The sequence below is a fragment of the Pongo abelii genome, chromosome 10 (genome assembly GCF_028885655.2).
Source record: "Pongo abelii isolate AG06213 chromosome 10, NHGRI_mPonAbe1-v2.0_pri, whole genome shotgun sequence".
Taxonomy (NCBI): domain Eukaryota; kingdom Metazoa; phylum Chordata; class Mammalia; order Primates; family Hominidae; genus Pongo; species Pongo abelii.
Window position 1 is genome coordinate 35335716 of NC_071995.2, and position 22635 is coordinate 35358350.

The following is a 22635-nucleotide window of genomic DNA, read 5'->3' on the forward strand; positions in this document are numbered from 1 at the left end:
ACAAATCTCGGGGCCCACCGCACCAAGAAGACAGGGAGGAGCCAACAAAAGAAGGACCCTACGAAATGCACCCCCAAAGCAACCAACCAATCCAAGAAAAAATACGTCTCAGGGTTCTGTTGGCCCTCTTGCATGGGCAGCCCTGCCCTCCTGTTCTGGCCTGGCTCAAGCACCCTACCCCAGCCTGCTCGAAGGAGCCCTGTCTACCAGAGCAGAGCACTGGCCTTTCCCAGGCTCTATCGCTCTGGCGCTCTAGCACTCTAGCTTTCTCACCCTCTATTTCTCTTCTTCCCCCTCCATCTCCTGCTCTTTCTGTCTCTGTCTCTGTCTCTCTCTCTATTGCTGTTTGTCTCTCTCCATCCCTCTTTCCCTTGCTCTCCTTCAAGCTGTCTGTATCTTTGTGTGTGTGTGTGTGTCTGTGTGCCCGCACGCGTGCACCCATGTGTGTCTGTGGGGGTGGGGTGGTTTTGCACGTGGTAGGGGTGGGGTGTGTCTGGCTGACAGCCTCTCTCCCCAGGGATTAGGCTGCCGGCTCTAGTGGCAGGGCGGGGCAAAGCAACACCCCCCACCCCACTCACTTGGCCACGGGCCACGTCCTTGTCGGGACAAGCGACCCTTTAGGGACATTGTGAGAGAAAAGGCCCGCGGGGGTAGGCCGGCTGTTCACCCCTGGGCAGCCCTGGCAGCTCTGGGTGGGTGGGGCAAGAGGGGGCCTTGCAGGAGGGGCAGCGAGGAACCAAAACAATCCCTCCGAGGCCAGGAAGAGGACAGGAGGGGATCCCAGGACCATGGGCCCAGGACTCTCACGCCTGGGAGCACAACCCGTCCTGAGCGGGCCCGATGTGGTGGAAGCTTGGGAGCTCAGGAGCCTGGGGAAGGACTGGAGCGTCGGAGGCAGGCGGGCCTCCCGGAGAGCTCGAAGTCTGAGCAGGGGATGGAAACCTCTGGCGTCCCCACTCAACAGCAGGGCGGTGCCGCGGCGATCTAGTGCATGCCCTTGCCGCCGGCGACGGCGGGAGGCTCTTGGAGGCCGGCGGAAAGCGCAGCGGCCCACAGTGCTCCGGTATGGAGGGGGAGCGCAGCCCGGCAGAGGGGGAGTGGCTGAGGGGTCCCTGATCGGAGCCTAGCGGCCTCGTAGTGGGGATGAAGCCTGGAGTCAGGCAGGCGTGGCTGGGCCAGGCTCTTGTGTCATTCAGGCATTACTGCCGGTGTCTATGGCCATACCACCCTGAAGGCTCCTGATCTTCTCTGGTCTGTGAAACTAAGCAGAGTGGGGCCTGGTTAGTACTTGGAAGGGAGACTGACTGGGAATACCGGGTGCTGTAGGCTTTTGGCTTCCCGCTCCCTACCTCTTTCCCTTTTTTGTCGCCGTGCTTCCCAACAACCCCCTGACTCTGCTACCCCTTTTCCACCTGCCTGCGCCCCCACCACACCCGGAGACCTCCTCCTGGGGCTCTGCCACTGCAGCACCGCCAGGCAGCAGCATCCTACCTCTTCCACCTCGCTGCAGCTCCACCAGATCCCTGACTCTAGCCAGAGCAGGGCGGGCCAGGACCAGACCCCGAAGGCGCAGGCCCAGGTTCCCTGCCATCCTGGTTGCCTTCCTGCTCCACGAACGCCCAGGCAATTCAATTCACTCATCTGGCACCACCACAAACGTCCAAGCCTGGGGAAGGGGTGGGCAGGGGCAGAGGGTCCCACAGACACCAGCCAAGACCTCCTCCAGAATGCATGGGCTGCATTTTCCAGGGAAGGACATTGCCTTCGCCAGCCGCAAGGAAAACGTCCCTGTGCACCCGGATTCCCATTGCCACCGACTTCGTGTAAACTCCAATCCCGAGGACATGAGAGAGACACAGGCCTCAGGCACCATCGGAACGTTTGGCGCCAGAAGGACTGGCACACTCTAAAACTCTGGGGTCCCACTGCACCAAGAGGACAGAGAGGAGACAACAAACGAGCACCCTACGAAAAGCACCCCCAAAGCAACCAACAAATCCAAGAAAAAACATGTCTCAGGGTTCCGTTGATCCTCCCACATGGGCAGACTTGAACCCCTGTTCTGGCAGGGCCCAAGAACACTCCACACTACCTTGGTCTGCTCAAAGGGGCCCTGTCTACCAGAGCACAGTGCTCCCACTCAAAGGCTCTCTCGCTCTCTAGCTCTCTGACCAGCTCTCTCTTCTTCTCCTTCCAACTCCTGCTCTTTCTGTTGCCTTCTCTCTCTCTCCCCTCCCTGCTCTCTATTGCTGTTTCTTTCTCTCTCTATGTTTCTGTCTCCATCCCTCTCTTCTTCGCTCTCCTTCAAAATGTCTGTGTCTTTGTGTGTCTCTGTGTGTGTGTGTGTGTGCCTGCACCCGTCGGCCCATGTGTGTCTGTGTGTAGGGGGAGGGTTTGCTCGTGGTGATGGTGGGGTGTGTCTGGATGTCCATCAGTCTATTTTTCCTGGGGTCAGGCTGCCCACTCTATTGCCAGCGAGTGGGTGTTGCAGTTGCAGTGATAGCCTCCACATGCAGTTGTGTGGATCTCGTTAATTTTCATGTAGAAAATGAGAGCGAAGCCACACAGAAAACAAACTACTGTGCATCATGGCCTGACAATGGATTCTTTCCTGCAACATGGGGAGCCTCCAACCAATATGGCCTGTTTGGAGACTGGAAAAAACTGCATCGACACGACACTGGTTTTCCATGCTTCCCTGGAAGTGTCTAGGTCCCCACAGAGCTCAGGAAACAAAGAGACAGCATGATGACGATTTCAGGGGCCAGAGAGAAGTGAGCAACAGGCACATTTGCAGAGGGCAAAGAAATGTGTAATCCAAAAATCACGCTTCAGTCTCCCTGACTGTGACTCTGTGTGCATGGGGGCATCCACGTCCGGCTCTGTTGCATGGCTCAATGTGGGGATATGTCATCTGTGAACCATGGGGATGAATAACGGACTACCACCTGAGTCTCAGCTCATTGCTCTTTGGGTAAGTAGCTCATTCTTTGGAAGACAGAATTCGTCTGAATTGCTCCAGGATGAAGAAACCCAGGCTGGTGATCTGGAGGGCCCCACCGGCAGACGTGGCTGTGGGCCCAGCCATCAGCCCACAGTGGGTGCCAAACATATTCACAAAGTGCGGGGTCCTGTTGGTCCTGGAGGCACAAGAATGCTTTTCTCTCTGCCTTCCTTTCTCTTTTTCCTGGTTCTTTTCTCCCTCTGTCCCTCCTTCCCTCTGTCCATCTCTCCCTCCCTCCCTTTTAAGTTGCTCCCTTTCATCCGTTTTTTCCTCCGTCCATCCGTTCTATCTTCCCTCGGTCTCTCCCTCCCACTGTCTCCCTTCCTTTCCCCATTCATGCCTGCCAACACTCCTGCCTGGAAAGAAGAGCAACCCGGTTTGTGAAAGATCTCAGGGTCTACATTTAGTTGGAGCCGCCCGACGGTGAAGTCTAGGAGGCTGGTGGGGCAACGGTGGACGAAAGACGGTGGAGCTGGGAGGCAGAGGAGGCAAGACGCAGAAAAGAGAGCAGGTCTGGCTGCAGCCACGGCTGGTGTTTCATGGGTAGAAGGTCTCCACCCACACCACTAAAGAACGCCTGGACAAATAGGAATGTGACCTCTGCCTGGTCTAGTCCCAAAGCCTGGCCGGCTGCCTGCGGACCCTCACATGTGAAGGAGACCGCCCACCACCTGGTACCTGGGAGGACTCTGAAATCCCTGGAATACTCAGGAAAGAATGACACCCCTCATCTGTGTGTAGTCTCTCGAGGAACCAAGAACTCAGGGATCAAGCCAGCCTGAAAAGAAGACACGCCTCTCCATACCAAGCCAGATATTCACTGCGAAAGAGAGGACACAGACCTGACCCCAATCCACCCAAACCCCGGGTCGTAAATGCCTCCAGCAGAGCCCGGCATACTTTCTCGATAAAAAGTGGCTCCAGCGACGCGGGATCTTCCAAGTCCTTCAACTCCCCCAGCGGCTCCGTTTCTAGGAAAGGTTGTGCCTTTTGTTGAAACTCTGGGGTCGACAGAAGCTCATCTAACAGGCTAGAAGTGAGTGCAGACAAGCACTCCGGCTCCTGGAGCGGTTGGGAGGGCGCCTGGATGGCTTGCATCTGCTTCTGCGACGCGGAGGCTTCCGGGGACGCGGACTCTGGAGGTGGAGGTGCGCCAGCTTCAGGTTCCCACGCGGCCCTGGCTACATGGGGCCCCTGGCCCCAGCTCCACCACGGACTCGGGTGGGATGTGTGTGGCGCAAGCACACCTCGCCCTTCTGACTCAGCTTGAGCAGGCCTAAGCTGTCCCACTGAGCAAGCGCCCAGCAGGCCGCCGTTCTGTGGGTCCTGGTCCTCCTGGCATTTGTTCGGGTGCGAAGGCCACCGAGGAGCCTGAAGGTTGGAGGGCGCCGCTTCTGGATGAGCCAGGGCGGCGTAGGCAAAATCCCGGAGCGCTAGGACCGGTTGGGAGATTCCTTCTGCCTGCGCAGCCTGGCTGGGCTGGAGCAGGGCGATGGCCCTTGCTGCCTGGCTCACGAGAGCACCCTGTGGGGGAGCCCGGGTGTGCAGGGCATGCGGGGTGCGGAAAGTGCTGTTGTCCAAGCCCGGGTGTGGGTGAAGGCGACCGACGAGGAAGGAGGGTGACACCCGCCGGGGGCCACGTTGCACAGGCCGCCAGTGTGCGTGGGTGCCCTGCCACCCTGGCCTGGATGCCTGGCCCTGATGCTGAAACCAAATCTGATTCCTGGACTCCGGGAGGCCTGTCTCTCTGGCCAGTTCTTCCTGGGTGGCGATACCTGGAAAGCGATCTTTCTCAAAGTCTCGGAGGAGCAGGGTGGTCTGGGATCCGGTGACGGCGGTCTGCTTTCACTGCCTTCTTGCTGGCTGCGTTTCCTAGGCCAGGGCCAAGATTCCCGTCGGTGCTGCCTCAGCTGGCGTGATCTCCCATTCTGAAACCAAATCTGGCCCCTGGGCTCCGGAATGCCAATGGCTTGCGCCAGCTGTCCTCTGGAGGCGATGCCTGGGTACAGGTTCCACTAAAACCACGCTCACAGGGCCTCCCTTTCACTCGGGGTCCAAACGAGTCTCCTTCGCCGTCCTCGTCCTCGGGCTTCCGCGGGGAGAGGGCTGTCGGAAGGCGTGGGGAGAGCCATCGTGGTGAGACCTGGCCAGAATTTCCTGGACAGACACGGGCAGAGAGAGGCCGGCGGGCTCCCGTGCACCTCAGTCGGCCTCTGAACTGCATGCAGGTCCAGCCAGGAGACCAGCCCCGCCAGCGGCTCTTATAAAGACCCACAGGTTCCACCCCTTCATGAATGCGCGTGAGCTCCGGGGTAGCAAGAGCTCCGGGGTAGCAGCCCTCTTGAAGCCGGAAACCACAGGGACCAGGGCACTGTGGTGTGGGTGGGGGTGGGGCCGGAGCCGAGAAGGAAGTGGGACTTCGGCGGCTGACTCTCTGGGGTTCTCCAGGAATTCTATGGAAACTGGAAGCCGCTCTCTTGGCTTGCATGTGTCTTCAGGGAGAAACCTCCCTGGAAGGGTGGAGTGTGGAACAGAACCTCCACGAGAGTCTTGAGTTTTTCAGGTCCTCTCTCTGTGAAGGCGGCAATGCCTGTGGGTGTCGCCGTTGCTGTGATACCCTCACAGACGCAGGTATGTGGATCTCGTTCATTTTCATGTAGAAAACGAGAGCGAAACCACAGAGAAAAGAAACGTCCCCAGCATGACGGCCCCACGAAGGATTCCTGTTTCCTGCAACATGGGGAGTCTCCAATATGGCCGTTTTGGAAACTGGAAAGCAGAGCACCAACACGATGCTGGTCTTCCACGCTTCTCTGGAAGTTTTTTTGTCCCCGCAGAGCTCGGGAAACAGTCAACATGATCACGCTTTCGGGGGCCGGAAAGAGGTGAGCAACAGTCCCCCTTGCAGAGGGCAAAGTAACGTGGAATCCGAAATCACGCTTCAGTCGTCCTGAGTGTGACTCCTGTGTGGATGGGACTATCCGCCTCGTGCTCCGTTGCAGTACTCAGTGTGGGGATGTGTAGTCTGTAAACCATGTGGGTGAAAAACGGGCTGCTACCCGAGTCTTGGCTCTTTGGTCTTGGAAGAAATCGCCCATTCCTTGGGCGATGGAATTCATACGAATCGCTCCGCGATGAAGTAACCCAGGCTGGCGATCCGGAGAGCCAGTGAGTGCCCCGCCGGCCTACACGGCTGTGGGCCCAGCCCTTAGCTCCCACTGGGCGCTTAACATTTTCCAGGAGCCCGGGGGTCCTGTAGCTTCTGGAGGCAGAGGAACGCTTTTTCTGTCTGCTTTCCTCCCTCTGTCCCTTGCTCCCTCCCTCCCTCCCTCTCAGTGTTCCTCCACTGCCCTGCCTGTCCCTCACTTCCTGTCTCTGTCCCTCCCTCCCACCCTAACAACGTCCATCACTCCCTCCCTGCGTGTCTCCATTCCTCTGTCCATCTCTGCCTGTCCTCCCCCGTGGGCGAGACATGCACCCTGGGTGCAAACCAGGGACTCCACGACCTACCTGGGTCCGGGGCAGAGGCTGCTGGGAAGGCACTGTTCTCCGTGGGAATTTTTTCCCCGGATTGCCTCAACGTCCCCTTTGGAGCCTGGCGTCCTGTTCCCTTCCACTAGAGGACTTCTTGCCGCTTTTGGGTGCCCCCCATGGGCTAGACACGCACCCTGGGTGCAAGCCAGGGACTCCACGACACCCCCGGGCCCAGCGCAGGGGCTGCCGGAAGGCACTGTCCTCCATGGAAGGACCCTAGCCTCGCCGCTTTTATCCCTTGCTGCCCACCCACTCAGTCTCGGCGCAGAGGCTGCCGGGAAGGCACTGTGGTCCGTGGGAGTACCCCGGCCCGCCGCTTTTTCCCCTTGCAGCCTCAACGTCCCCTTTCAAGCCTGGCGTCATGTTTCCTTCCCCCGGAGGCCTTCTTGACGCTTTGGGGTGCCCCCCCGTGGGCGCGACACGCACCCTGGGAGGAAGCCAGGGACTCCACGACACTCCCAGGCCCAGCGCAGGCGCTGCGGGGAAGGCACTGTCGTCCGTGGGAGGACTCCGACTGACCGCGTTTTGCCCCGTGCCGCCTCAAGGTCTTCTTTCAAATCTGGCATCCTGTTCCCTTCTCACAAAGGCTTTCTTGCCGCTTTGGGGTGCCCCGCGTGGGCGCAACACGCACCCTGGGAGGAAGCCAGCGACTCCACGACCCTCTTGGGGCCGGTGGAGATGCTGCCGGGAAGGCACTGTCGTCTGTGGGAGGACTCCGGCCAGCCACGTTTTTCCCCGAGATCTCACCACTGCACTCCAGCCTGGGCAACAGAGGAAGACTGTCTCAAAAAAAAAAAAAAAAAAAAAAAAAGTCAATCGCTTCCATCTTTAGATGTCTCTTACACTTAGACAGATAGTTTAGAAGGTATATATGCTCTATAAACCTTTGTAATTTTGAGTCAGTCTGGCGAAATTTTTAGGCTTTCTCCCTGTAAGTGATCACAGAAATAAAAACTGCCTCCTTTTTTAGTTCATCTGCATCTCGTTATCAGGCCGCAAGAATAAGCAGCCCGATCCTCAGTTTGGTCCGGGAACAATTACACTCCAGCCCGGGTGACAGAGGGAGATCTTGTCTCAGACAAGAAACAAGAAAACATTAAAAAAGAAGGAAGATAATTAACCCGGTGTTGTGCTGTGTTGTGGTTCACCCCCGCGCCTGTATGCCCAGCTACTCGGGAGGCTAAGGCAGAGGAAGATCGCTTTAAGCCCAGCAGTTCAAGGTGGCAGTGAGCTATGATCCTATCACTACACTCCAGCCTGGGTGACACAGGGAGACCCCATCTCTAAAAAATACATGAATAAATGAATAAATGAATGTAAAAAAATGCAAGAAGGTGGTGGAGCATGGGAAGGCTCCACTCGTTCCTAAAGACTAGAGCAGAAAAACAGGACCATCCTTTTGAGATATAGGCTATTCCGAATCACAGTGGAGGCCCTGAGGATTTCAGAGCAAGGCCCTGCCGTTATCTGCAGATAACCATTCTTCTTTGGAGCAATAGGCTCTCTCAACTAGCCTCTGGCTGTTAGTAGAAACCAAATGCCCAACCGTGGGGCCACGAAGTTACCGTGTGAGCTGAGCCTCTCATCACACACTGGATGTTAAGTGGGTGTGCACAGCAACACTCCAGCATGTCATGGAAGTGCTGTGGACCTGATTGGGTCCGAACAGATCCTGAAGCACAAGTAAGTTCCATGAGAAAGTGGCCCAAATGCCCATGGTCCCCAGTCAAGAAATGAGGTGAGTTAAGAAATTACATATAACCGGGCGCAGTGGCTCATGCCTGTAATCTCAGCACTTTGGGAGGCTGAGACGGGTGGATCACTTGAGGGCAGGAGTTCAAGACCAGCCTGGTGACCATGGTGAAACCCTGTCTCTACTAAAAATACAAAAATTAGCCAGGTGCGGTGGCGCGTGCCAATAGTCTCAGCTATTCGGGAGGCTAAGGCAGGAAAATCACTTGAACCTGGGAAGTGGAGGTTGCAGTGAGCTGTAAGCGCACCACTGTGCTCCAGCCTGGCTGACACAGCGACAGTCTGTCTCAAAACATACAAAAATTAAATTAAAATAAAAAAGTACACATAGATATGACACATAGCCAGGCACAGTGGCTCACGCCTGTAATCTCAGCACCTTGGGAGGCTGAGACAGGTGGATCACTTTGTAGCATCATTGCTGCCTCAAAAGGACAGAGGTGTATGTTTATGTCACTGTGGGTTTTTTTTTTCTTTTTTTCCTGGAAACTCATTTATTTGTGTTATTATTATTACTATTATTATTATTATTTATTTTTTTTTTTTTGGATACGGAGTTTTGCTCTTGTTGCCCAGGCTGGAGTGCAATGGTACAATCTCGGCTCACCACAACCTCTGTCTCCTGGGTTCGAATAATTTTCCTTTCTTGGTCTCCTGAGTAGCTGGGATTACAGGCAAGTGCCACCAAGCCCAGCTAACTTGGTATTTTTAGTAGAGACAGGGTTTCTCCATGTTGGTCAGGCTGGTCTCAAACTCCCAACCTCAGGTGATTTACCCGCATCGGCCTCCGTAAGTGCTAGGATTACAGGCTTACAGGTGTGAGCCATGGCACCTGGCTTTTTTTTTTTTTTTTTTTGAGACGGAGTCTCACTCTGTCATCCAGGCTGGAGTGCAATGGCGCAATCTCAGCTCACTGCAACTTTCACCTCCCGGGTTCAAGCAATTCTCCTGCCTCAGCCTCCCGAGTAGCTGGAATTACAGGCGCGTACCACCATGCCTGGCTAATTTTTTGTATTTTTATTAGAGATGGGTTTTCACCATACTGGCCAGGCTGGACTTGAACTCCTGACCTCATGATCTGCCCGCCTCTGCCTCCCAAAGTGCTGGGATTACAGGTGTAAACCACCGTGTCCAGCATATTTATTTTTTGTTTAAGTGATCAAAGAACAACCAGACCCAGTCATCAGGGTGGCAATTCCCTAGGCAACAAGGAGAGAGGAACTTGGAGGTGTGGGCGGGTGGTGGGCGCGATGGAGAAGACACAGTTGCCCTGGGCAGTGCGCAGGAGCCATGAGCTTCCTTCCCCTTGAGGCCTCGGTTTTCAGAGTAACATCTGCCGCTAGGTGATGCCCGACGTCTGTCAATGAGAGTGTCATCCCGGAATTAATTGGGATCGCCCGGAGGGGGAGTGGGAAGGGGAAGGATGGTGGCCCCCAAATCACAGTGGGTCGCTGCACCCTCCCAGGTGGTCCCCACAACTAATCGACCAAGGTCCCTGGAAGACACAGCCTAAGTCCTCACCCATCGGATCATCTGGAAATTCCATCCAGAGACCGACTGGAAATTCTCTCAATCAAACTCCAAACCTAAAAGAATCACTGGCACACCCACCAGGACTAAGATAACTTTTTAAAAAATCGTTTCTGTGTTTTGAGTGTATCCGTTTATTTCTGTACAACAAAATTATTTATTTTAAACGTTATGACTTTTTTACTTCTTACGTACACAGTCCTGTGATAGACAGATGAGGGGACTCGTCAGCTCAGAGTCCATGAGGCCAGAAGTTGACATCTTCAATTTCTATTCAGAATGAATTTAAACAAGCAAGCCAAACACTCTGCCGTGAAACTCCTGGAAAGACAAGTGATTAAAAAATGAAGAAAAAACAACGCTGTCAGGAGCAGTGGCTCATGCCTGTCATCCTCGCACTTCGGGAGCCCAGTGGGTGTATCCCTCGATCCCAGGCAGTTGAGACCAGGCTTGGCAACATGGTGAAACCTTGTCTCTACAAAAATACAAAAATTAGCTGATTTCATAATCTGGACTCAAAATTAATAAATAAATAGATTGAAATTTAAAATTAAAAAAATCTTAAATGGTGTATTCTGTTATTTTTGCTTCCTACCCTGAGAACGACATAATATAGCTGTTGTCTGTCTGTCCGTCTGTTTGTGACAGTGTCTCACTCTGTCTGTCACCCAGGCTGGAGTGCAGTGACACCATCACAGCTCACTGCAGCCTCAACCACCCCAGGGTTAGGTGATTCTCCCACTTCAGCCTCCTGAGTAGCTGAGACCACAGGCAAGCAACTTGGGTTTTAGCCATGTTGTCCAAGGCTGATCTGAGCTCCCCGGCTCAAGCGATCCTACCACCTCAGCCTCCCTAACGGTTGGGGTTGCAGGCGTGAGCCATCGAACCCGGCCTGACTTAATACATCTGGTCTCACTAGGTCCTGACCACACGCCCTTGAAGAACTAGAGTCAAGAGAGAATCAGCAAGAGACTTTCAGCATTCTCTCCCGAAAGCAGTGAGGTGGATGGCGGCTGAGTGTCGTGCACTCCAGTGGTTTTAGGTGACCACGCGTAGAGGATAGATTTCAAATGTTTCCGGAGAGGCGCGGGCCACAGTCATTCGGGACATCCGAGATCGGGATGGGGTTTCTGACAGCACCTTAATGGCCAGGAAGGGCCAGGATCTGCCAAGGCCCATGTTCCCAAGTGGGAACAATAGAACCCAAGGTAGAGGGAGCCATCAATCCGCACTGAGCTCCAGTCCTAGGCCCCACCATGCAGGCCAAATCAGAAGGAACAGTCCCTCGTCCTACATGCCACATCCCTCCACTGAACTTGGGAGCGGATCTGTTTTCCAAACATGAGGTGATTCTCGGTTTGAAATGAATCACAAGGAGCCCGGCTTTCCTGAGTCGGCAGGATAAAGAAGACATTCTGTGGCATAGAATGAGGTATGCCTCAAATCTAGAATCTCCAGTTAAAACCAATGATGGTGGCCCAGCGTGGTGGCTCACCACTGTCATCCCAGCACTTTGGGAGGCTGAGGCTGGTGGATCACGAAGTCAGGGGTTTGAGATAAGCCTGGCCGCCAACATGGTGAAGCCCTGTCTCTACTAAAAAAACAAAAGTTAGCTGGGTAGGGTGGCACACGCCTGTAATTTCAGCTACTTGGGAGGCTGAGGCAGGAGAATCGCTGGAACCAGAGAGGCGGAGATTGCAGCCAGCCAAGACCATGCCACAGCCTGGGCGACAGAACGAGACACCATTTTCCCAGGGGTATGAAAGAACAACAGGTGCCCCGCCAGAGTGGAAGTTCCCTAGGCAGCGAGGGAGAGAGGGAGGGTCCTCCAGGAGGGAAAAAGAGAAAGCAGTTGCCCCAGGCTCTGTGAAGTTGGCCAGACTTCCCCTCAGTGCCACCTCGACTTTCAATAACACTGGCCACTAGGTGATGTCCTATTTACTTTTTAAAAACTTATTTATTTTGAAAAATTGTAATTTAGGCTGGGCGCGGTGACTCACGCCTGTTATCCCAGCACTTTGGGAGGCTGGGGGTGGGAGGGGCAGATCCCTGAAGGTCAGGAGTTCAAGACTAGCCTGGGCAACATGGTGAAACACTGTCTTTACTGAAAAAACAAAAGTTAGCAGAGTAGGGTGGCATGCGCCTGTAATCCCAGCTACTCGGGAGGCTGAGGCAGAAGAATCGCTGGAACCAGGGTGGCAGAGATTGCAGCCAGCTGATACCACCCCACAGCCTGGGCTACAGAATGAGACTCTATTTATAATAAATTAATTAATAAATAAGTGAATGAATGTATGTAAAAAGAAAAATGCAAGAAAATGGTGGAGCACGGGAAGTCTCCACTCGTTCCTAAAGACCAGAGCAGAAAAACAGGACCTTCAACTTGAGACATAGGCCATTTTGAATCTGTTGTCACCATGTTCAATTGGCACCAAAGAAGGGCAAGTTTCTGTGCCGCCGGTGTGTCATCACCGCTCTCATCAAGTATAATTACAGGGTCACGACTACATAGAGATCTCTCAACCCACCGAATGCATCCGTACTTTTATGAGCCCGGTTGGGAGAATAAACAGGGCATTTAGCAAAGTACTCATCATACGTTCTTTGGTCTGCCATATCTCTTGTGAAACCAATCAAATTCATGTTTCCGTTTTTTTTTTTTTTTTTTCCAGCCCTCGACTGTCCACAGAATACTGAAATAAAAGAAGAGTGAATACATTTTATGCAACAAGGAGGAAAAACAACAAAGCAAAAGTCTTAGAGGCTTGTGATACACAGGGGATACAGAATAAGGAGACTCTTCCAGAATCCACACAAAGACGGACAGATGAGGGATGGGAGGAAGCAAATTGAGAAAAGAGAGAGAGCAAAAAAGATCAAGAGAGACAGAGATGTAAAGGGAAGAAAGATGAAAAAGAAAATAGAAAGACAGATAAATAGAAAAAGAGAATGAGAAATGAGAAAAAAGGGAGGAAGAAAAAGAGAAGAAAAAGAAAAGAAAGAAAAGGAAAGAAAGAAAGTGAAAGAAAAAAAGAAAAGTGAAGGAAATAAAAAACAAGGCAGCACAACGTGGCTCGTGCCTATAATCCCAACACTTTGGGAGGTTGAGGTGGAAGAATCGCTTGAGTCCAGCAGTTTGAGACCAGCCCTGGCAACACAGTGAGACCACGTCTCTACTTAAAAAAAAAAAAGTTAAAAAGTTAGCCGGGCATGATGGCAGGCGCCTGTAGTCCCAGCTCCTTTGGAGCCTGAGGTGGGAGCATCTCTTGGGCTGGGGAGGTGGAGGCTACGGTGGGCCTTGGTCAGGCAAATGTACTGCGGCCTGTTGCCCAGGCTGGTCTCGAACTCCCAAACTCTAGCGAACTGCCTGCCTCAGCCTCCGAACTTGCACCTGCCATATCCAACGGCCCTGGGGATATCAGTTTCAGATTTTAGTAGACATGGCGTTTCGCCATATTGCCCAGGTTGTTCTCGAACTTGAACCCGGGAATTTGAGGCTACAGTGAGCCATGGTCGTGCCACTGCACTGCAGTCTGGGTGATGGAGCAAGACTCCATCTCTAAATAACTAAATAATAAAAACAATAAAAATAATAAACAATAATACAAAGAAATACTAACAACAACAATAATAATAAAATAGTAGGAGTGAAAAATATAAAAATATAAAAGATAATTTAGATCACAATTAATAGCAATAATTTCAAGGAGTTATTTCTTTAACCTGTCTCTCTTACTTTCTGAAACAGGGTCTTTCTCAGTCACTCAGGCTGGAGGCCAATGGCGTGATCATGGCTCACTGCAGCTTTGACATTCCAGAATCAAGCAATTCCTGCAGTCTCAGCCACTTGGAAGGTTGAGATAGCAAGATCACCTAAGGGAGCCCAGGAAGGTCGAGGCTGCGGTGAGCCGAGAATGCATTCTCATACTCCAACCTTTCTCAAAAAAGAAAAATAAAGGTAAAACAACAGCAACTTCAGTGTGTAGAAAGAGGAATAGGAAACATAAAAGAAAAAAGAAAAACAAAATGAAGGGCAACTGAAAGTACTGTGGAAACAATTGGAGAGGAAGAAACGACGTAGTGAAAGAACGACATCTAGTGGATGCAGGTGGTAGTGCTGCTGACCAGAGTGATCTGTTCTACCTTAGAAATCCCAAGTTGACCGTCAAGTCCAACGCTGGCCGCCTACATCTGGTGGACCCGGCGCTCGCGGACAGAAGCGATCAGACCCAGTTGGAACCTTATCACACCGAGCCGGCCCACCTTTGCCGCCATCTAACTCCGTCGACCTGCCCGCCGTTCCGCCACTGTCGGCTGGTTGACCCGGGCAGCGGAGAGAGGAGGAAAGGCACAAGGGCAGTGACTAGCTCATGTCCCATTCCCGCGTGCCTGGGGCGGGTAGAGGGGCCGTGACCCCAACGGCCACCACCGGGCATGCGTGAACACTACTCGGACAGGAACCGCAGGGGCACACCCTCTGACAGCCACACCTCAGCCATTCTCACCAGGCTCGATAAATCCGATCCCAGCCCATGAAGGAGTTCAAAGCGGGGTGCAGGGAGGAGGCGGAATTGGAGAGGGAACGACGAGCACGGGCGACACCCCTACCTCGGCAAACCCCGGCACAGCACCTTGGAAAGCCCGCGGATGGGGACGGGTGCCTCCCGAAGCCACAGCGGGCACCGATGGTCTCTCGCGAGAGACACCCGCTGCGTGCTCCAGGGCTCCGGGGCTCCGGGGCTCCGGGACCGGTGGGCATGAGCGGGCGAGGGAACTAGGTTCCGGGTATAACAGGAGAAAGGAAGGAAGGTAGATGTCAAGGGCTGAATTACACAGGACACGCCACATCACCAGGTCGCCCGCACACGGGTGCAGAGAACCTTGTGTGGAGGTCTGACTTTCAATAGATCGCAGCGAGGGAGCTGCTCTGCTCCATAGAAAACCCTGACCCAGAAGCAGGATGTCTACAAATAGTTTAGCATCCGGTTCCCCAAAAACACGTTATGTGATGGATCAGGGGGTGACCGCCTTTCTGGCAGCAGCCTGTTTCCTAGGATGAGGGGCTCTCTGCACCGAATCCTGGTTCCCGGCGCATGGCGGGACATGCCCCTCGTGGGGCGGAGCGGCCCGCCGGAGGGGACTGCAGAGGACCGCCTATCCAAGGCCAACAAAGCCAAGCACATACACAAAATGTCTGAACCTGCGGTTCCTCTCGTACTGAGCAGGATTACCATGGTACCAACACATGGGCAACAACACATGGGGAACGCAAACAGTAAAACTAACCTGTCTCACGTGGATCTAACCATAATGCTTTTAGGGCATGCGCACCGCACTTGGGTGAATCCATTCCAGTCAGCCTTGCCCTTCTCAAAGAAAAGAGAACTCTCCAGGCGCGGTGGATCACGCCTGTAATCCCAGCACTTTGGGAGGCTGAGGAGGGAGGATCACCTGAGATCAGGAGTTCAAGATCAGCTTGGCCAACATGGTAAAACCCTGTCTCTACAAAAATACAAAAATTAGCCAGGCATGATGGCGGGGCCCGTAATCCCAGCTACCCAGGAGGCTGAGGTGGGAGAATCGCTTGAACCCGAGAGGCGGAGGTTGCAGCCAGCCGAGATCGCGCCATTGCACTCCAGCCTGGACGACAAGAGTGAAAGTACCTCTCAAAAAAAAAAAAAAAAAAGAAAGAAAAGATACAAATAATTATATGGGCTCTGTTGCCCAGGCTGGAGTGCAGTGGCTTGATATCAGCTCTCTGCGGCAACCTCCATCCCCTGGGTTCAAGTGATTCTCCTGCCTCTGCCTCTGGAGTAGCTGGGACTAAAGGCGAGCGTGCCACCACGCCCAGCTAATTTTTGTATTTTTAGTAGAAACGGGGTTTCACCATGTTGGCCAGGCTGGTCTTGATATCCTGACCTCAAGGGATCCACCCGCCTTAGCCTCCCAAAGTGCTGGGATTACAGCTGTGAGCCACCACACTCGTGCTATGTGTTTTTTAAATCTCTCTTTCTAGGGTCGTGAGAATTCTCATTAATTTCACTTAGAGCTCCTGGAGAGAAAAGCCTCTATTATTGTCATTGTAACAGTAAAAAAAGGAGAGATTTTTTTTCTTTTGAGACAGAGTTTCGCTCTTGTTGCCTAGGCTGTAGTGCAATGGCCGGATCTCAGCTCACTGCAACCTCCACCTCCCAGGTTCAAGTGGTTCTCCTGCCTCGGCCTCCCAAGTAGCTGGGATTACAGGCATGTGCCACCATGCCTGGCTAATTTTGTATTTTTACTAGAGACAGGGTTTCACCATGTTGGTCAGGCTGTTCTCGAACTCCTGACCTCAGGTGATCCACCTGCCTTGGCCTCCTAAAGTGCTGGGATCACAGATGTGAGCCAGTGTGTCCAGCTTTTTTTTTTTAAACAGGGTATCCTTCTATTGCCCAGGCTGGAACATAGTGGCACAATCATAGCTCACTGCAGCATCAAACTCCTGGAGTTCAAGCAACCCTCCAGGCTCAGCCTCCCAAGTAGCTAGGATTACAGGTGCACACCACCATGCCCAGGTATTTTTTTCTATTTTTACAGAAAATGTCTCAACATGAATTTTTTTTCTTTTTTGCAGAGATGATGTCTCACTATGTTGCCCAGGCTGGTCTCAAACTCCCTGCCTCAAACCATCCTTCCACCTTAGCCTCCCAAAGTGTTAGGATTACAGGCATGAGCCGCTGCACCCAGCCCCAATAACTTTTTTTTTCTTTTTGGCAGTCTCGCTCTGTCAACCAGGCTGCTGGAGTGCAGTGGCGTGATCTCAGCTCACTGCAACCTCTGCCTCCCAGAGTCAAACAATCCTCCTGCCTCAGCCTCCTGAGTAACTAGAATTACAGGCTCATGGCAGCAAGCCATGCTAATTTTTGTATTTTTAGTAGAGATAGGGTTTCACCATGTTGGCCAGGCTGGTCTCGAACTCCTGACCTCAAGTGATCCACCTGCTGTGCGTGGCCTCCCAAAGTGCTGGGATTATGGGCGTGAGCCACCGCATGTGGCTCCCAAGAACTCTTTAAATGAACCTAGTGTCACAAGAACAGATAGCTAAACTGTATCTGAAAAGGTGGCTCATGCAGGGAAATTTTTGGTGGATTTGGGGAAGCTTAGGGCAAATTTTAAACATGAGGCCTTTTGTCAGATCACCTACATTCCTTGGATTCTACGTGGGTTTGTCGCAGATGCTTAATGTGACAAATTACACTACTTCTATCACTTCATTTGATCAGCCTCCCATTGACTTTCAGCCAAGTCCTGCAGAATTGCTTCTCAGATTGTATGTTTCCTCAAGACTAAGATGTTTTCATAGTCTCTCTCTAACTTCCCCCTTTTGTGGCTAATAATTTATACTTATATGTTTTTCAACTCCTAATTTTTGTTTTCTCTTTATGAAAGCTTTAACCTGTGCTATTCTTGAGGGAAATACTGATGCATATCTAAACTTTAAGGGTGTTTTTCATCCTGGCTACAGACACTCCGTGAATAATTTTTCAGGTTATGGGAAAACCCATCATTATGAGAATGTAGCAACTTTTATTTTGCAGTAACTGTTAAAATTGTAGCCACGGTGCTCAGTAAAAGGGGACCTTCCCCCATAGGTGTTTGGAGAGGAGTTTTTTGTTAGTAACCTGCTTATGGATGGGGCATTATCACCTAGAAAGGAAAGAGGTACCATGGTATGCAGTTAAAGGGAGCCAGGACAAGAGCAAGACAAAGAAATTCCCTCATGTCTTCAATGCAGAGCCAGCATTTAGACCTCTACTCCAGGCAGTGCCCACAAATCTCTGGCAGCCATGAGCACCTGTTTTGCTTCTGCCTTCTTCCTGTTGGCAATTTTGGGTTTTGGGGTTTTTTTTTTTAGACAGAGTCTCACTCCATCACCGGGCTGGAGTGCAGTGGTGCGATCTTGGCTCACTGCAGCCTCTGCCTCCCAGGTTCAAGTGATCCTCTTGTCTCAGCCTCCCAATTAGCTGGGACTACAGGTGCGCACCACCAAGGACAGCTAATTTTTGTATTTTTAGTAGAGATGGGGTTTCGCCATGCTGCCCAGGCTGATCTCGAACTCCTCATCTCAAGTGATCCATCCACCTCAGCCTTTCAATGTGCTGGGATTACAGGTGTCATTCACCGTGCCTGGCCTGTTGACAATTTGAGGGGCATGTAAAATATCTGCAGCCCTTTCAGCCAGTAAAACATGGAAGAATGTTATGTGGCTTCTCCATTCTCCCTCTTTCTCTGCTCTCCTAAATATTAAAGGGTTCTCCTTTTCCCAAGCCCAGTGGAAAAGCCTCAGGAAGCATGGAGGTATCAGAAGCATCCAAAGGGATCACATCAAGTAATTCCAAGTCACTCTCATTCACCCCATTGGAAGTTCCTGCCATCCTGTGTACCCTGGGGGCTTCCTAATGCAGGCAGATAATATCCTTGGTGTGCTGTTAGGCTGGAAGACTCCCTCATCTTTGCTCTTCTGTTTGAGAAAAGAAATGGCTGGGCACGGTGGCTCACCCCTGTAATCCCAACACTTTGGGAAGCAAAGGCAGGTGGATCACTTGATGTCAAGAGTTCAAGACCAGCCTGGCGAACATGGTGAAACCCCATCTCTACTAAAAACACAAAGGTTAGCCGGGTGTGGTGGTGGATGACTGTAATCACAGCTACTCAAGAAGCTGAGGCAGAAGAATCGCTCGAACCCAGGAGGCGGAAGTTACCATGAGCCAAGATCACACCACTGCACTCCAGCCTAGGCAACAGAACAAGACTCTGCCTAAAAAATATATATATATACACAACATATACATTTATATATAATATATATATTATATTTATATTTATATTTTAATAAATGAATAGAATTCATCACCTAACTTCTAAAGCTACTTCTCTAGACGAAATTCTGGGCACTTAGGAGTCAGCAGTGGTATATTGAGTGCATTGCTCTTGCTCACAGGTGCTTCTTTTCTGTCCCGTGGCAGGTGGCACCAACATAAGGCTTCTGCAAAGCTGAGAGCTCCTTTTACCCATGGATCAGGAGCAAAGTTTGCAGCTACACTGTCAGGCTGTGTTTGGATGTTAACAGTTAGTTTAGCTTTGCGTCTTCAGAGCTACTTAAGAAAAAAAAAAAGACCCAATAAAGCATTTGCTGCTCCATAGGATGGGAGCACACTCTGTTTTCAGGGCATTTGAGGCCCTCTGGCAAGTGTTTTTGATGTTTAATATTGTCAGGGCTGTCCCTGTAATTTCCCAGAAATAGAACTCCTGAAAGCTGTTTCCCAGAAAGGACAGCAATAGAGATAATGAATGCCAGAGACAGAGAACACTCTGGTGCCAGATCCTTGGGCTGCTATATCAGACATTTGCTTATTTATTATTATTTTTTTTTTTTTGAGATGGGGACTCATTGTGTTGCCTAGGCAGTTCTTCAACTCCTGAGCTCGAGCAATCCTCCCACCTTGGTCTCCTAAAGTGCTGGAATTACAGGCATGAGCCACTGTGTCCAGCTGTTGTTGTTATTATTATTGTTGTTATTATTATTTTGAGATGGAGTTTTGCTCTTGTTGCCTAGGCTGGAGTGCAATGGCACAACCTCAGCTTACTGCAAACTCCGCCTCCTAGGTTCAAGCAATTCTACTGCCTTAGCCTCCCGAGTAGCTGGGATTACAGATGCCTGCCACCATGCCCAGCTAATTTTTGTATTTTTAGTAGAGATGGGGTTTCACCATGTTGGCCAGGCTGGTTTCGAACTTCTGACTTTAGGTGATCCTCCCACTTTGGCCTCCTAAAGTGCTGGGATTACAAGCATGAGCCACCGTACCTGGCCTCAGCTGTTATTATTTTTAATTGATACCTAATACTTGATACCTAATACATATTTAATTGATACCTAATACATATTTACAGGGTACATTTTGATATTTTGATACATGTTTACAATGTATAAGGATCAAATCAGGGTGATTAGTATATCCATCACCTCAAACATTTATTATTTCTTTGTGTTGGGATGTTCAAAATCTGCTGTTCTAGCTATTTGAAAATATACAATAAATTATTGTTAATTACAGTCACCCTATAGTGCTTTAGAGCACTACAACTTATTCTCCATATCTAGCTGTACTTTGGTATCCATTAAACAACCTTTAGACTGTGTGCAGTGGCTCACGTCTGTAATCCCAGCACTTTGGGAGGCCAAGGCAGGAGGATCACCTGAGGTCAGGAATTCAAGACCAGCTGGGGCAACATAGCAAGATCCGTCTTAGAAAAAAAAAAAAAAAGAGAGAAAAAAATAAAAGAAAAGGAAAGAAAATAAAATTTAAAATTTTCTTCATTGATCATTCAGGAACATATTGTTTAATTTCCATGTATTTGTAAAATTTCAAAAGTTCACCTTGTTGTTGACTTCTAGTTTTATTCCATTTTGGTCAGGAAAGATACTCAATATAATTTCAATTATTTTAAATTTGTTGAGACTTGTTTTGTGGCGTAACATATGGTCTATTCTGGAGAATGTTTCTTGTGCTGATGAAAGAATGTGTTTTCTGCATCTGTTGGATGAAATGTTCTGTAAATGTCTCCTTGTTAGTCTAAAATGCAGTTGGTTTTTTGTTTTTTTTAGACAGAGTCTCACTCTGTTTCCCAGGCTGGAGTGCAGTAGCATGATCTTGACTCACTGCAACCTCCACCTCCCAGGTTTAAGCAATTCTCATGCCTCAGACTCCCAAGTAGCTGGATTACAGATGCCTGCCACCACACTCAGCTAATTTTTGTATTTTTAGTAGAAACAGGGTTTTACCATGTTGGCCAGGCTGGTCTCAAACTCCTGACCTCAAGGGATCTGCCTGCCTCAGCCTCCCAAGGTGCTGGGACTACAGGTGTGTGCCACTGCATCCAGCCTAAAGTGCAGTATAAATCTAGTGTTTTGTTGTTGATTTTCTATCGCTGAGAATGGGGTGTTGAATTCCCCAGCTATTGTATTGGAGTCTATGTCTCCATTTAGATCTAATAATATTTGGTTTATATTATATATCTCGGTGCTCCAGTGTTGGGTGCATAGATATTTAGAATTGTTATGTACTCTTGCTGAATTGATCCTTTTATCATTATATAACCACCTTTGTCTCTTTTTAATCATTTTTGACTTAAAGTCTGTTTCATCTGATATGAGTACAGCTACCCTGCTTGCTTTCGGTTTCTGTTTGCATGGAATATCTTTTTCCACCTTTTCAGTCTATGTGTGTCTTTACAGATGAAGTGAGTTTCTTGTAGGTAACCTATAGTTGGGCCATGTTTTTTAATCCATTCAGCCAGTCTATATATTTTAAAGGGGGAAATTTAATCAGTTTACATTCAAGATTATTATTGATAGGTGAGGACTTGTCATGTTGTTAATTTTTTTTTAATATATCCTTTGTTCCTTTCTTCCCCTCTTATTGTTCATCCTTGTAATTTGGTCATTTTCTATAGTGATAAAGTTTGATTCTTTTCTCTTTCTCCTTTGTGTATGTGCTCTACCAGTGAGTTTTATACTTTTTTGTGTTTTCTTGATAGTAATCATCATTTCACTTCCAGATGTGGGACTCCCTTTAGCATTTCTTGTAAGGCTGGTCTAGTAGTGAATTCTGTCAGTTTTTGCTTGTCTGAGACATGTCAGGCATTTAGCTTCAGGACCTGATTCTAGTTCCCTGCCCTGTAGAAACAGTAGAAACAGATCCCTGGTACCCTGCTTAGGTACTAAGCCAGCTAGATGTGAGCAGATGAGAGAAGCAAATCCTTCTACTTTGCCAGGAATTAATTCATTCCCAGGATTGTAAATATTACATTTCACTTTTCATCTCACAGAGCTGTGAGATTAGAAGATGAGATGGGCAGCCTGCCCAGCAAGACTTTATGATGTATACAACACAGTGAACTACTAAGAAAGTGTCTTTAAAGGCATTTATGGCACATAGCTTTTTTTTACCCCTTTTAATTTTGCTGCTCTTTATTTGTAGTAGTAGATAAGGAATTAAAAAAGCAAATATAAGTGATTTGACTAGGTCTTTTGCCTTTGAAAGTAGCATTAGTAAAATCCCCTCTTCTTTTTTCTTATAAACTTTACCCAATTCACTCTGCCCCCCAGCCCATCTGTGTTCACTTGCTGTTCTTGCTGCTGTCAGTTTTTAAAAGCTTATTCTAAAATTGCATGAAAGCAATGCCATTTTGACAAAATTAGAATTCTGGTAGGAATGGCTTACCGTGAGGCCTTTGAGAGAGGCCCAGCAAGACTTTTGTACTTTTTATGTCAGCCTCTCTCGGTTAAACCTACAATTTGGTAGATGATATAATTACCTCCATTGGGTAGGTCTGTATCTCTGCCTTGGAGAAATAACAAAGTCCAAAGTAGTCTCTTCATTCAAAGATGTTGGAAATGAAGGCTTTTTTGATCTTTATTAGCATTTGGGTTTTAATCTTTCTGGGCCTCCTGACAGAAAATTCCTTTAAATTTATTATATAATTATAAAATATTGGACATATTTGTTTCAAGCATCTGTCAATATCCTTACTCTTTTCATTCCACTCCCCATTGCCCTCATTGCTCATCAGGTCCTACTGATTTTTAACTCCTAAGTATTTCTCAAATCTGTCTCCTCAGCATGTACTGTTGGTTATATAACTCGAACTCCATTGTCACTGTGCTGCTTTAGACTATTTTTTCTTGTCTAGATCAGTGCCTGTCTTATATTATGAGCTTCATAAAGTTGGATCAATGAATGAATGATTCATAATCTGGACAACTACACTTTAAC

The 22635-nt window shown here is 49.9% G+C and overlaps 3 pseudogenes; 2 read left to right on the forward strand and 1 right to left on the reverse strand.

Moving 5' to 3' along the window:
* The first annotated feature begins 1210 nt into the window (after positions 1-1210).
* On the forward strand, positions 1211-1329 carry LOC112135880 (5S ribosomal RNA; annotated as a pseudogene).
* Positions 1282-5153, reverse strand: LOC100461037 (double homeobox protein 4C-like; annotated as a pseudogene).
* A 9314-nt stretch (positions 5154-14467) lies between these two features.
* LOC100461406 (adenylate kinase isoenzyme 6-like) overlaps positions 14468-22635 on the forward strand; it is a 36509-nt pseudogene continuing 28341 nt past the window's right edge.